Genomic DNA, 16,419 nt, shown 5'->3' with positions numbered 1-16,419 from the left:
TGACTCCTTCCTAATTTAACAATAACATTAACAATAATTATCGTCATTAATAGTACTGAGCATCTACTTTGAGATAGACACTCTTTTGAGGGCTCCATATGTTTTATATAATTTAATTCTAAATTACCAATTATTGAATATTACTAAGTACTGTCCTTGTCACCATTTTGCACACCTGGTAAGTTGCAGAGTGGGAATTCAAACATAGGCATCTGACCCCAAGGCCTGAGCAATTTTAACTGCAATAATATATGGCCTTTTAAAAAGTACGATTAAGACAATGTGTTCATGATGCCAAAACAACCAGTTGAAAAATATGAAACTAATCCAAGCCAGATTGTTCTTTATTGAGATAAAAAGGAATAAAACTGATCAAATTATATTACTTTCCATTTAATTCATTTTGTAGTGGAGATGCAATGTGAAAATTGATTGTCATAAATATTTTTTCTTTCTGTCTTTTAGCATCATTGGCTCCTTTTTTCTTTTAACTTTCAAATTTATCCTTTTGCCTAATTTTTTCATTAGTTTCTTCTGAAAACCCACGTACACTCACACACCAAAAATATGATAATTGGAAATGATATTGGATTGGTTATATGAACATGTGAATTATTTTTATAAATTATTTTCTGATATTTTAAAATTTAGGAATAGAATACAAAAACTTTATGTTTATGAAGAGTCTTATCAATTTCCATCCTAGGAGCTGATTCAAAGTAATGTAAGGAGTTTTTGTAGCTGACTTGGCATCTGGAGCACAGGATTTTGGTACTCCCATCGTGTGCTGTTGTCCTATCTATGGTCGCAGCTACAGTGGTGCCAAACAGTTTTGGACACACTGACAATGCTCTACCAGAAGCTCTGGGCATACATTTCTCCATTCTTCTGCTTCAGGGCTTTCTCTGAAGCCAAAGGCACTCCCTCAGCTCTTGTGTCAGGGAAGACCGGAAGGGTGAGGGACTTGCCACCACCTGCAGGAACCCTCAATAATGGAGACAAGACAGGATATTGAGAATAAAGGCACCAACCTGACATCCTTCGGATGAACAATTTTAAGGCACGTTCTACAGAGTTCCTCAGAAAATCCCCAGTAGAATTGATCCTTGGTTGCACAAATCATTAAACAATTCAATAGCATTATTGACTTTTCCTTCCCTGTCTCATTCTCCTCACTCTGCTTTCTGGGATTCATCTTTCAAAAAAATTACCAACATCCAAGTTCAAATGTTAGACTCTCTTTTGGGACAACCCAAACCAAGATAGGAATTTAAAATTAAATCTTCCAATAACTTATAGCACCCAGTGTTCTTTTGAATCCTGCATTTTAATTTCAAATTTTCAATGGTACTCTAAAAATCTTTTTAGCCCTACGTACTTTATGTAGTACCATGATTTATCTGTTTCGGGAAGATGATAGATTTATGTATACCTGAAATGTACATTTAAATGCTTCAAGTCTATATTTTAATGTAAAAACTCTTGAACTTTGAGATCATTTAAACAGCATTTGTTACTGTATGTTTACCTTCTCTAACTATGCATAGTTCACTTATTAAAACCCAGTGATAAAGGAAGGGACATATTTCCTTAACTTGACATTTCATTCCACAGGATGTTATTTTTTCCAGGAATTCTGTTTTATGGGACTATATTAGGAAAGTGTTTATTTGACATCTGTCATTATAGGTCTCATTTACTGTTTTCTTTATTTTATCTTACTCTTCAAGGTCAAAAACCAATGTATTCAAGAAAACCTCCCACCAGTTACCAGTGGACTAGCAGCATCTGAGCCACGTTTCTCTCATTCAGTGGAGAAAGCATGTTACATGCGGCTGCTTAAGCCTTTTCTTTTCTCCAAGGTGCTAATTTAGTTAGTATTTAGTGAGTAAGAAAATTGCTTTTAAAAACAGAAAATAAATTAACAGGTTTATTTATTTTTCTTTATTTTTATTCTTCCGAAAACCTGAATCTATAAATGTCTGGTATTAAATGATGTTTAATGATTCGCATTGACTGTCTGGTGATATGTATTTATTTAGAAATTCAAAAACATCAAGGTTGTAGAGAGAAAAAGTAAAACCTGTGGATTTGAAGTGTGTCAGAAATGTATTCTAAAGCTTTATGCAAATAACCAAGGCTCCTTTCTATAGTCAGGTCTCAGATGCATATGTGTATGTATGCCAGGTGGGTTGTCTGCTTCCTAAAGTGCTTTTGTTAACACCATAATTTTAAATTAAGTTTTTCAGAAAGCTGTTCCTGCTGTACATTTTGGCATCTAAGATTAGGTCAGTGGCCATAAATCTCATTTATGTACTTAATGCAAAGGAGATATTGCTGTCTTGGGAATCATGTGGGCCAGATTCCTTACTTTGCCCGTCTTACAAGATATTGACATATAAAACAAAATGCTTCCATTTTGTTTTGCATCTTTCTTCATTTAAAACTTTAAATAAAGAATGTTTATGCAGGGTTCTTTTTCATTCATAAAAATGGAAATCACCCTTAGTGTCTGCATGAGTAGGCTTGTATTCTTGTTCACGTATTCGCATGATAGATTGGCCCATAAAATCTTTACATTTGGCTTGTGCAGTTGAGTTCATGGCTGAATACGGAATGATAAAGAAGCTTTAGCATTTTGTAGAAAGCAAAGAAATCATGCCTTCTAGATGGCCCTTAAGCTAGCTTTTAACTGCCTGGAAATAAAGTAGAAATATATAATCAAACTTGTCATTAAAACACAGTGTTTAGTGTAAATCTTTGGGGCATAATCTGTAAATTCATGCAAAAAATTCTCTAGTATTTGTTTGGTTGTCATTATATTTGCATGGAAATCTGTGAATCCAAACATATTTTTTTTAACCTTTCTATCCATCAGAAGTTAAAATAGAAATGATGGATTGTGTCACTGACCAGTCAAGCAGCCTATTTCTTTCAACACATTACTGTGTATTTACTGTTTTAGCTATATTGTTTTCAATTTCTGGCAAATAGTCAGTTTTTGATCCTGGGTAGAAAATGTCAGTGCTCACATTTCCTGTGGGGTTTTGGCCTTTTTGTGAAAAGGTAGGGGAGAGCTAAGTGAATTACGATGCTGTCATCTGAAGAAACCACAATGTATTTCTTTGCCAAATTTTAGCAAGAACAGAACTGATCATCTGCTTGTACAAGCCTTTCCTTGAACCCTACCAGCAGTTCACTCAGGCTTCTCTGACTGTTCTCTTTCATGCGTGAGAAGTAGCATACAGAAGTCCTTTTAACCTTCCCTTTGCAAGGTTAATTGATTTAGTTAACCACAAGGAAGATAAATTTTGTCAAAGGAATTTAGAAATCTAAATTTAGAAATTCAGGTATTTAGAATTTCATAACTAAGCTTAAATAATATTAAAATTAAAATAAGTTGCCTCAATGCAAATAGTTTATGGAGAATGCTTGTCTTTTATTAATTTATTGAAAACTGGCACCTCTCTCATCCACAACTCTATTTCCCTGCATTCTATATATACACAAATGCTATCTGCTACTACCAGATACATTTGTGTATAATAATCTTAGAAATCAATACATTCTGAGTGTTAATAATAGCTAATACACATTGTAATTATCTGGTATTATAGATTATCATGCTTAAGTGTACCTCAATCACCATGAGTCTGTATCTTCTAATATCTTTTACTGACTGATATGGTTTGGTTCTGTGTCTCCACCGAAATCTCATCTTGAATTGTACTCCCATAATTCCCATGTTGGAGGGAACCAGTGGGAGATAATTGAATCATGGGGGCAGTTTCCCCCATACTGTTCTTGCAGTAGTGAATAAGTCTTACGAGATCTGATGATTTTATCAGGGGTTTCCACTTTTGCATCTTCCTCATTCTCTCTCTGCCTGCTGCCATCCATGTAAGATGGGAGTTGCTCCTCCTTGCCTTCCACCATGATTGTGAGGCTTCCCCAGCCACGTGGAACTGTAAGTCCAATTAAACCTCTTTCTTTTGTAAACTGCCCAGTCTCTGGCAACTTATCAGCAGCATGGACGGACTAATACACTGACCCATATGGAAGTGTCTTTGTTTGGACTAATGACATTATTTTCCTACCTATTTGGAACAATTCATTTAAAAATTCTCAATATTAAGAATTGTGACAAGGATTCTTCTTTAGTTTTACATAATTTCACATTATCTTCTTGGATAAATAATTTGAGTCTTTATTTCCTCTTAGTACCTTGTTCTCTTATCACCTTTTCTTCTTTTGGTCAGCCATATCCAGTCTTTCCATAACATTATTTAGCAATACTTTTATTTATTTATTTATTTATTTTTTAGCAATACTTTTAAAGCACCTACTCTGTGTCAAGTACTATGCTAGTTGCTGGATTTATTACAGAGAATAAAATAGACATTTTCTGTACTCGCAACATTTGGAGTCTAGCAGGGAAAATACATGTAATTATACAAAGTAGAGGAGAGAGAGAGACAAAAATGGAAAGAGAAAGAAATACACCTAACTCAGATTTTTGCATTCCAGGTGTCAAAGGGGTTACCAGGTGAAGATGGCAGAAAGAAGGAGAAAAATGGGGCCTGTCAGGGATAATTAATAGCATTTTAAAGCCTAGGAGCAAGAGAAAGTATGATGACACAGAGGACCTGAAAATAGTGGTAGAGGCTATGATAGACTCTACCTTTTCACAATGAGGAAATATGGAGCTCATTAATTTTTATATATATATATAAGTTTGCCTGACTTCGTGCAAGTGCGTGGAAGTTTTGATGGTTCATGTTGCAGTGAAGATGAGTGAACTAAACAGAGAAGCTCCTACATTGTAGAGGAGTTTAAATAAACAAGGTACAGTCGTAGCATTATGCTGTTATAGCTGGAGGATTTGCAATGTATTTGATCAGGAGTTAGTTAAGCAAATAACTAAAGAGTCAAGTGGTCATGGTATAAGCTGGTAAGTTTTGATATGGTGAAGTAGAGAGTCAAACTAGAGAGGGGCTGCTCAGTCTAAAGTTACTCAAAATACTCTATTTAACAAAGCATGGGCTTAAAACCTCTGAATCAACCCAACTGTCTTATTTCCTAGCTGAGGAAACCAAGGCCTAGAGAAGTTAGAGACCAAAGTCTCACAACAAGTGAGCAGCAAAGATGGTACTGGAACACGTCTCCTGACTTTCACTTTGCTCACTTGCCATTGTTTAAAGAACCTTTTCTAGAGGCCAGGCACGGTGGCACTTTGGGAGTCCGAGGTGGGCGGATCACGAGGTCAGCAGATAGAGACCATCCAGGCTAACATGGTGAAACCCCGTCTCTACTAAAAATACAAAAAAATTAGCCAGGCGTGGCAGCAGGCATCTGTGGTCCCAACTACTCGGGAGGCTGAGGCAGGAGAATGGCGTGAACCCACCCAGGAGGCGGAGATTGCAGTGAGCCAAGATTGCGCCACCGCATTCCAGCCTGGGGGACAGAATGAGACTCCGTCTCAAAAAAAAAAAAAGAACCTTATCTAGAAATTTTAGTCAGTACTTTTGGAGCAGAAAAATTATATTTGATTTCAGAAAGTCGATTTTAGGAAGCATTTACAAACTAGACTACAACTGCTAAGCAAGAACTAAAATGTTTAATATGCTGCAAATCTTGCAACATTACACATAGTGTAACCGGTGTAGATTGCAGAATACAAGATTTGAATGATTAAGGCAGCTTCCTTATATGGAAATTTGGACATTTTATAGGGCCTTTGCACTTGTAGTTCTTCTCCCAAATACTAGCATGGCTCACTTCTTCATGCTTCTTACCTGTCACCTTCTCAGCAAGGTCTTTCCTGGCTACTCTATGAATGCCACACTCCCACTCTAATATTTCCTCTGCTGGTTCCTTGCCTTAAATGTCTGTTTAACACTCATCCCTGTCTAACATGGAATATATTTTACTTCTTTAGTTTTTCTTACTGTCTGTGATCCTCAGCTAGAATGCAGGTTCTTAGTGAGGTAGGGATGGGGAGGTAAAAATTCTGACATCCTGAAGGAACTTAGTAAGTATTTATTGAATACTACATAAAACACAAGTATTTTGTCACTTATAAGACTACTTACATGCCAGGCATGGTGGCTCATGCCTGTAATCACAGAACTTTGGGCGGCTGAGGTGGGAGGGTTGCTTGAACCCAGGAGTTTGAGACCAGCCTGGGCAATATAGCAAGACCCTATCTCTACAAAAAATTTTTTAAAAAATTAGCTGGGCACGGTGGTGCATGTCTGTAGTCCCTACTACTCAGGATGCTGAGGTAGGAGGATCGCTTGAACCTAGGAGGTTGAGGCTGCAGTAAATCACATTTGCACCACTGCACCCAGCCCAGGCAACAGAAAGACCCTGTCTCTTAAAAAAAAAAAAATTCTTTTTAAATTTTAAAAGATTACTTGGCTAATTTTAAAAGAAACTAAAAGTAAAAACTGATTTATTAATTATGTATGTAACTTAGTATTTCCATATACAAAATTTGCAAAGACAATTGAGCTTTAATAGGTAGTTATATTTTGTATTTGACAAATAGAAATCAGTTTTGATGTTTTCAAGAAAAATGATAATATGTTTATGCTATTTTTATGTGTGGATATGAAAAAATTCAATGTTAGAGGAAAGAATATAATAAAAAAGTAAAGGTGAGACAGTAAGTTTACACATGTTCAAGTTCAGAAAACACTGACAATTTTCTAAACTCATAGTGCCAATTTCTACTTCCATCAGCAATGTATTGTTTTTGTTCCATATCTTTGTCAACAGTTGGTACTGTCGGGTTTTTAAAATTTTTTCTATTCTGATTGGCATATTGTGTTATCTTGTGTTGGTATTAGTTTGCATTTCCCTAATTACTACTGAGATTGAACTTCTTTCCATATATTTATCTGCCGTTTTGTGTCTTGTCTATTTTTCTATTGCATTATCTATCCTTTTTATTGATGTACATTATTTCTTTATATATTCTAGATATGAGAACTTTGTCAAATATTTTTGTTGGAGATATCTTTTCCCATTCTGTTGTTTGACTTTTCACTGTTTTAGTGGTATCTTTTATGAGCAGAATTTGTCAATTTAGTGTAGTACAGTTTATTATTTTTCCCTTATGGTTAGTGTTTTCAATGTCCTCTTTAAAAAAACATTTACAAGTTCAAGGCCATGAAGAAATGTTATGATATCTTCTAGAAAGTTTATTGTTTACCGTCCAGATTTAGATCTACACTATCCTCCCTCCTCCACCCCCAGCTGATTTTTGTGGGTGGAGTGAGGTTAGGTTTAGCTTTTATGTTTTCCTCATGTACATACAATGGAATCAGCACTGTGGATGTAAAGGATAATTCTTTCTCCCAGGCTCTGCAGTGTTACCTTTCTCATAAATTAAGTATTCATACAACTGTGTCCCTTTTTCCAAACTCTTTTATCTGTTCTCTTGGTCTAATTGTCTATTTTTGTTCTAGTAACACAGTGTCTGAATTATAATAGCTTTTAAGTAAGTCTTGATATTTAAATAGAATAAGTTCTCCAGCTTTGTTCATTAGAATTATCTTGGTATTTTTTAACCCTTTGTATTTCCATGAATATTTTAGATTCAGTTTGTCAATTTGAATTAAAAAAAACCAGCTGGAATTCAAATTAGGAATGTATTAAACATATAAAGTAATTAGGGGAAAATGTCAAACTTCAAACTCTGAACAGTAAATGCTTAATCACATGTGATGCTAAGGAACCTTCAAATCCAAAAAAGAGAAATCAAGGGCACCAAATGTAACAAACTCCTGTACTTTTTCCATCTTTTTGTGATTTTTTTGCACTGGGCTGTGTAAAAATTCTTTAGCTCAATCTTCCAGCTCAATAAGCTGATGATTATATCTGTTCCTTCTGCTATTCATCCCAAGTACTAAGATTTTGTTTTATTTAAATTTATAATTGTTTCACTTTCATAGCAGCCAGTTTTGTTAAGACAGACACATCTTCCCTAATTTATCTGATACTAATTATAATAATTTTATTTTGTTTCCCATATTAATTCAGTTTCCTAAAAGGTAAAATTCTTTTGTTTGTTGAGTTCAATGCCTCATGCCTCTTTTTTGTGCTTGTTTTGGTTTTCCTTCAATTTTGGTAATTATTGACTATCGGTTTATATTTATGGATAAGCATCTTGATTTATATTTATATTTATGGATAAGCATAAATATATTTATGGATTTATATTTATATGGATAAGCATAAATATATTTATGGATTTATATTTATATTTATGGATAAGCATCTTGATTCCTGATTACTGCTATCTGCAATGTATGTTCTCACTTTCAGTGACAATCTTTTATCTCCTGGTCCTGAGTGCAGGCTCCAAATGTAAGAGCTGTCTTTCGGAGATAGGGGAGAGGAAATGTTAGAAGTCATAAAGGGAACTTCTAGAAATGACTGAGAACAACTTAAGTAACAACATTATAAGGCACAGTGGAAGGAAGGAGTGGTTTTGTATCTAAGTAACTGATGCACTTATCTGTATTATATTCTTCATCTTATTTTTGTTGAGTTTAAGAAAAATAGAGTTTATCTTTCCCTCCCATTCCTCCTACTTCTGCAGTTAGCAATTTCTATTTGTAATTCTTTTGAAAGATGCCTTATAACTTTATGCAATACACTTATATCTCTAATAATATAGCATCTTCGGACATTCTCTATTGCTCTATTGTCCCCTACTATAAAGGGTGAGGAATTAGCTAAATTTTACTTGATGTTTACCATATGCTGGGCACTGTATTAACTCATTTATCCTCACAGCAACCCTGAATTATGAACTGTTATTATCCCCATTTTGCAGATGATGAAGCTGAGGCATCTAGAAGTTAACAAGGTCAAATTTACGTAGCAAGCCAGTGGTGGGATACGCTCAAGCACACTGGCTTTGATGCCTCTGCTTTACCCTCTTTGCAATATGGCTTCTCTATAGGTCAGCAAAATACCTATATTATAACTCTGTTATTGAAGGATTATATAAGAATATTAGGTACTTTTCTCAAGCTATTTAGCTATGAAATTTTAAATGAGAAATTTAAGTGTAGAAATTTGTCATATGTTATAAAATTATTTCCGTCAGAATTCTGATAGCAATGATTCCTCAGTACTGATGCTTAGCAAATACGTATTGGATGAATTCTTGTGCTGCATTTAGTTATTTTATTAGTAATTGTGAAAAGAATTCCCCTGTACTGTTAAAGCAATTTGATGGTAGAATAACTTTAGAACATTAATCCTTACTTTTAAATGAATTCTCCCTGGGCAAACAATATATGAAGATGAAATGATCCAGCATAAAGTGAACAATAGGCTTTTATTAAAATGTCTAAATGTAGAGTAACTAAAGAGGTCAGCTGGCAACTGCACTGTTTTGGAAAGCTACTGACTTTGGGAGCAAAGTGATGTTGACAAAGTCACCTCTACTGTTCAGATTTTGAAGTTTGATGACATCCTGTGTTCACTCTGTAAATAAAAATACCTTAAGAAAAAAAAAAGGAAACAAAATGTTTTCCCCTCCTTCCCCAAATGGCACACTCTCTTGGCTGTAGTCCCATAAATATGTTCATTGAAACAAAACCAAAAATGTGTAAAGCCAGACATGAAACCAAAATTCTCTATAAGAAAGCTGACTTGAAGACATTCATAGAAAAGTGACATGTCTAAAGCCTCTTATACCTTAATAACATCATCCTTAAATAGATTTTTTAATGCCATGTTCAGAATTTGACCTTAAGTTTTTAAAACTCCAATTTAATTACTTTATGTCTCCACTATATAAGATTTGAGAAGAAAAGGATTAAAATCCATTCTCAAAGTCATTCATGAGCATTGTCTTCATTATTTTTTCCTTTATTCTTTTATTTGTTGTTTAAATAACATAATATTTAAATGAAAATGTTAAAAATTCTGTTCAAAGGTATTGTTAAATTCCTTCTGAAAACTGAAGAGAGTTTTCCTATTTTTTTATTCCTTCAATCAAGTAGGTATAACCTGAGATAAACATGATGTTCAGAGGCATATAATAGAGTTCAGAATATAAGAACAAGCTGATGATCAAGTTTCCTACCAATCCAGGAAATGTCCCACAATACAGAACAGTTTGGAAAATATGGGAGAAAAATTAAGAGATATAGAGGAGAATTTGAGGAGGTCACACTTTCAAATAAATAGGAATAAATAGGTGGTGGTAGAAAAATAATTTTTGAAAATAGAAGAAAATTGTCTGTAGTTTTAAAAATTATATGATTATTCAGATTAAAGCTCCCACCCAAAACTTGTTAGATGCTGTCAGGGTTATACTGTCCAACTCCAAGGAAAAAGAGAAATGTAGTGATACAGAAAAGACAAGGAAAGGAAATTTTAAATATATAGGTATGACATGACCAAAAATTATTAGAAAATGGTTGTGAAACTGCCTTTGCAAAATTATGATAGTAAAAGAAATCTGACATAGTTGACTCCATTTTGCTTTTAACCTCCAAGCCATCCTTGGTCATTCCTAGGCAAAGGCCAAGCTAACCTTGGGAGGAATTTAGTTTATAGTTTAAAGCAATTATAACAGTAGTCCCTCCCTAATCTAACCCTCTCCTTGCTTAGAGACCAAAAACCTCCTTTGTAAGAATAGGATTATGGGAAGGGCTTCAATGTGGCTAAAATGTAGGGATAGTGTCTATAATCCCTTACTGCTCAAGATATCATGTGGCCAGATGTCTCAAGATTTGTGACTTTTCCAATTATTCCTATAGATAACGTCACTATGTAGAAGCTAAGATTGGTTTTTAAGATATTTTTCAGTCTGAGCCCATGTGGACCCATGACTTATGACTCAGCTGGTCCTGCAGCCCCACCGGAGGTAGACTCAGTGCATTAGGGCTATTTTCTACACCCTTGTGATTTCGTCCCCAACCAATAAGCAACACCCATTTCCTGGCCCCCTGCCCACTAAATTCTCCATAAAAACCCTAACCCCTGAGTCTTTGGAGAGACATATTTGAGTGATAACTTCAGTTCTCCTGTGTGGGCGAGGTTCCCGTCAGTTAAACTCTTTCTCTACTACAATTCCATAATCTCAGTGAATTGCTTATGTCTGTGAAGTGGTCAGAAAGAACCCATCATGAAATTACAGTGGCAATACAACTTGAGAAGTGGGAAGAAACATGTCTATTCAGAGTCACCTCTAGATGAATGAAATAATATTAGGAGGACCTCTTTTAGAAAATCCATAAAACTGCCCTTTTTCTTACCTTCTTATTGAAGTATTCCCACAGAGAAAAGAGCACAAATCAAGAATACAGCTTAATGAATGTTTACAAAGTGATCACACCTGTGTAACTATTACCCGAGTCAAGAAATAAACATTATCAAAACCACAGAAGTTCTCCCTTCTTTGTGCCCTTCATAGTCACTATTGCTCCTCTCTTACCAGAAGGTAACCACAGTTCTCACAATTAATACATAAATTATTAGTTTTGCTTGTTTTTGAACTATATAAAGATGAAAATATTTGGTATTTACTCCTATGTATTCTATTGTGCCTGGCCTCTTTTGAAACCACCTTTGCAAAATTATGACAGTAAGAGAAATATGACATAGTTGACTCCATCTTGCTTCTAGCCTTACAAGCTGGCTGTCTTCACGCTGTCCTTGGCATAGGCCAAGCTAACCATGGGAGGAATTTAGTTCATAGTTTAACCTTAAAGCAAGGGTGATGATAGCTTTCTCCAAAGCTAAACTGCCTTTGTAAAACTATTGAAAGACCACAAGATTAGGAAGGAAACTGAACTCTGCTAAAATGTAGACATAGTTTCTATAATCCCTTACTGCTCAGAGGTCATCATGGGACCAGAGGTCACAAGATTTGTGACTTCCCCAGTTGCTCCTGTAGATAACATCACAATTGAAGAACCTAAGATTGGCCTTTTGAGGGTTTTCTTCAGACTTTTCCATTTCTGATGACCAGCTGACTCCACTCATACCCATGGAATTTAGGGAGACCCTTCAGAGAGAAGGTCAGGGTTCAGAAAACTGACTGAATGTTTTAAGAGCTTTTATTTTTTTCTCCCTGCCAAAATTCCATTGAAATGACAGAAGAAATATAAAATAATAATAAATCTATAGCAATTTTAGAAAGCAGGGAAAAGTGCCATCAGCAGTGTGAGTTTTTGGAACATATAAAAGAAATAGGATTAGGTGGATGGCCAATTACAACAAAGTTGACCCTGCAACTCCACAGAGAAGGAAAAGATTCTGCAAAACAAAGGGAACCATGAATATAAGCCCAAGATTAACAACTGCAGGGAACTAGAAGGAATAGGCTGTGTCTGGAGAGCCAGCTATTTAATTATAGGGTAGTAAAACAATTGCACCAGCACTCTGCTTGCAAAGCAGTTGGCTTTCTTACATACGGGATAAAGCCACAAATATAGAAATCTAAATCTGATGTGGGAGATTCCCAAAGGAGCCTTTGATTGGGTAGAGGTTCTCCTGACTTATGGGCCCCAAAAGAGAAGGAAGTGTATACACTCAAAAGATATCCAACCATATAAGCCAGCTGACAGTGTGTCCAGAACCCATGTAATCATCTACACCCTTGGAGCCAGGTGAACATTTTCACTTGAAATATATTCCAGCTAACAATATAAGAACCAGAGAGAGAGGCATCAAACTTAGCAAACAAAATAATATATCCTTTGGGAAAACAAAATTAATTTGGGAAATAAATGAAATTTCAGAATTATTTTACTTAATATTTTTAGTGACATTCAAGCAGATAATATATCTGAAAAAAAAAGCCATGAAAATGAAATGATTCATGATTTTTTAAAAATCAGTAGTTGGGCTGAAAAGTAGAAAGAACAAACTAAAGATCAGTTTAATGAACTGAAAGGCTGGACAGACTAATTTTCACATAGTTCCATGTGAAATGGCAAACAGGAAAAGAGTATAAGAATTTGTTATGCTTAACATCATTTCTTTTCCTTTTTGGGTTTTGCAAATTCTGTTGTAATTCTTTGTCAGTCTTTCTTTCCCAATCTTGCTTTACATTTTCCAGAAATTTCTTACTGTTCTTGTATGTTGGTAGCACGCCTCTAACTTTGCAGCATTTCTAAAAATATATTTTATTATATATCATTATAAATAAATATATATAAGAAATACATATATTTCTTGAGATGGAATCTCGCTCTGTCACCCAGGCTGGAGTGCAGTGGCTGATCTCGGCTCACTACAATATCCACCTTCCATGTTCAAGCAACTCTTGTGCCTCAGCCTTCTCAGTAGCTGGGATTATAGGCATGCACCAACACGCCTGGCTAATTTTTGTATTTTTAGTGGAGACGGGGTTTCTCCATGTTGGCCAGCCTGGTCTTGAACTCCAGGCCTCAGGTGATCCGTCTGCCTCGGCCTCCAGAAGTGCTGGGATTACAGGCGTGAGTCACCACGCTCAGCCTCTAAGAATATATTTTTAGATTTACCTTTCTACTGTCACTTCAGGACAATTTGGAAAGGGATGAGACATAAATACTTAAGTTCAATTGATCACCTTGAACCACAACAATATAATCTTAAGGTTTTTTAATGCTTTTTTTTTCAGCATCTACATTAAGGATACATATCATCTTAAGATTTGAGGGAAGAGCCTTTCACATTCATTACCTTGGGGTTTTTCAATTTTCTTTTACATTTGGTTTATTTTTCAGAATGTGCATAGAAATCATGTTGCCAGAAGTACTTTTCTCAGTAGATTGCCTTGTCCACCAGAGTGACCTGAAGATTGGTGATGGTCTCTCTCCACTTAAAACAATCCTGCACATTCAGAGTATTTCTCACTAGGCACCTGCTAGCAGTGGACAATATAGTTAGTCTATGAAGGTTAGTAGACTTGCTTAAGGTTTTTTTGTTTTTGTGGCAACCAAGTAGGTGAAGTAAGTTGACCAGCTGGCTCTTTTTCAATAACAAAGTTTATAAATAAAAATGCATTAGTGATCTCAAGTGTGTATGCTGACAGCTTTAAAATGCTAGACCTTGATTACAATCCTATGTAAAAATCCCATAAAATATATTTATATATGATTTCATCTAGAAAAAACTATTCCAAATACATTATACACAGATTTTTTGGTGAGTAACTGAAAATAAATAAAAATTTATTTTATAGTACAGTTTTAAATGTGAAAAATGATTCCTGGATCAGTTTCTGCAGTAGAAGACTTCTAGTGGTTCTTATGTGTTGTAGTCTTAGTTTAGGCTATGAAGCAAAGATATTTGTTGTTTTTAGTTCTTGATTTCTAGCTTAATTAAATAGTGGTCAAAGAATGTACTTCATATGATTTTAGTTTCTTTAAATTCATTGAGGCTTGCTTTATGGCCTAGCACACAATCAATTTTGGTAAATGATTTATATGCACTTGTAAAGAATATGTATTCTCTTATCATTATGTGCACCGTTATGTATGTGCCCGTTAAGTAAAGTTTACCAAAAGTTTTCTTTAGATCTTCTATATCTTTGCTAATTTTTTCTTTATCAGTAACTGAGAGAGGTGGTTGTATGGATTTGTTTTCTCCTTTAAGTTCTGTCAGATTTTGCTTTAGTTATTTGAAGATATGTGAAATCAAATTTAGAATTATTTTCTTTTCCTGGTGGATTTTCTTTTGCTACATGTTCTGCTTCAATAATAAAATAACTATACCAACTTTCTTTTGCTTAATATTTCCATAGTATATCTTTTTCCACCTTTTTTATTTCTAACCTTTCTCTATCCTTATATTTAAGGGATATGCCTTTTAAGCAACATCTGGTTGTACTTTTAATCCAGTTTGGAAATATTTGGCTTTTAATTTGAGCGATTGCTTTTAATATACTTACTGATATATTTGTGTTTATACTTATCCTCTATTTTCTGCCTGCTCTCCTGCTATATGCTCCTTTTTTTTCTTCTTTGCAATATTTAATTAGGCATTCTTCATTATTCTATTCCCGCCTTTATTGGTTTATTAATTATACATTCATTTACTGTGTTTTACTGCATATGCTAAGGAATACAATATATTGCCTGGACTTATTACAACCTAATATAACTTTTCAGATATTTACATTTCTTGGACAATGCTAGGTCTGTAAAGTATTTTAACTTTATTTATTGCCATCCTTTGTGTTATTAATCATTTTAGTCCTATATATGTTTTAGCTCCCAGAAGACATTATAATTACTGTTTTTTACAATCAATAACCATTTATATTCACCCACATTTTTATTCTTTCTGTCATATTTCAGTCCTTTCTGAATTTCTATGTATTCATTTGGAATCTGCTTTTTTTCTTTTTTTTTTTTTTTTTTTGTCCAGGGGAACTCATGTTAGTATATATTTTAGTGAGAATATGCTGGTGAAAATTTTACATGCTTTTGTTAGTCTGGAAATGTCTCTATTTTGCCTTCTTGTTTAGAGAGTATCTTTCTTTCTTTCTTTCTTTCTTTCTTTCTTTCCTTCTTTCTTTCTCTCTCTCTTTCTTCCCTCCTTCCCTCCCTCCTTTCTTTCTTTCCTTTTCTTTTTCTTTTTCTTTCCTTTTCTTTCTTTCCTTTCTTTCTTTCTCTCTCTTTCTTTCTTTATTTTTCTTTCCTTCTTTCTTTCCTTCTCTCTCTCTCTCTTTCTTTCTTTCTTTGTTTTTTTCAGAGTCTCTCTCTGTCACCCAGGCTGGAGTGGTGCAGTGGCACAATCTCAGAACACTGCAACCTCCACCTTCCAGGCTCAAGCAATCCTCCTGTCTCAGCCTCCCAAGTAGCTGGGACTACAGGCACATGCCACCATGCCTGGCTAATTTTTTGTATTTTTTTGTAGAGATGGGGTTTCACCATATTGCCCAGGCTTGTCTCAAACTCCTTGGCTCAAGCAATCTGCCTGCCTCAGCCTTACAAACAGCTGGAATTACAGGGTTGAGCCATTGTGCCCAGCCCTAGAGAGTTTTATGCTGGGTATAAAATTCTAGAAAGACAGTTCTCTTTTGGCATCTTGAAGATATATTTCCATTGTCTGTCTTTTATTATTTCCATTAAGAAGTCAACCATAATTCTTACTGCTGTACCTTTGAAGGTAATGTATAGTCTTGCCATTTATCTGTTTTCTGGTTTTTTTCTTTGTCCTTTGTCTTTGGTTTTCATCAGTTTTACTGGGCTATACCTAGGTGTTGTTTTCTTTGCCCGCATGTCTTTCACTTCAGAAATTCTTTGCCTTTATTACTTAAATTGTTCTGTCTTATTCTTTTCTCTTCTGCTCCCTCTGGGACTCTAATTAGATACACCTTTTTACCAGGCCTATATAGCTATAATCTTTTCAGTATTTCCATTCTTTTTATTCACCAAGTTTCAGCTTAAATACTTT

General features: G+C 34.8%; 1 protein-coding gene and 1 pseudogene across 6 annotated transcripts in view; both read left to right on the top strand.

Annotated features, from left to right (window-relative positions):
• Positions 1 to 16,419, top strand: part of DPH6 (diphthamine biosynthesis 6) — a 445,531-nt gene that overhangs the window by 219,190 nt on the left and 209,922 nt on the right. The gene's annotated exons all lie outside the window — the stretch shown is intronic.
• LOC129014076 (uncharacterized mitochondrial protein ORF4-like) lies at positions 15,334 to 15,823 on the top strand (annotated as a pseudogene).

Source organism: Pongo pygmaeus, chromosome 16 (genome assembly GCF_028885625.2).
Source record: "Pongo pygmaeus isolate AG05252 chromosome 16, NHGRI_mPonPyg2-v2.0_pri, whole genome shotgun sequence".
In the NCBI taxonomy this organism is placed as follows: Eukaryota; Metazoa; Chordata; class Mammalia; order Primates; family Hominidae; genus Pongo; species Pongo pygmaeus.
The sequence above is the reverse complement of the archived record's forward strand: the minus strand, read 5'-3'. Positions and strand labels throughout refer to the sequence as shown.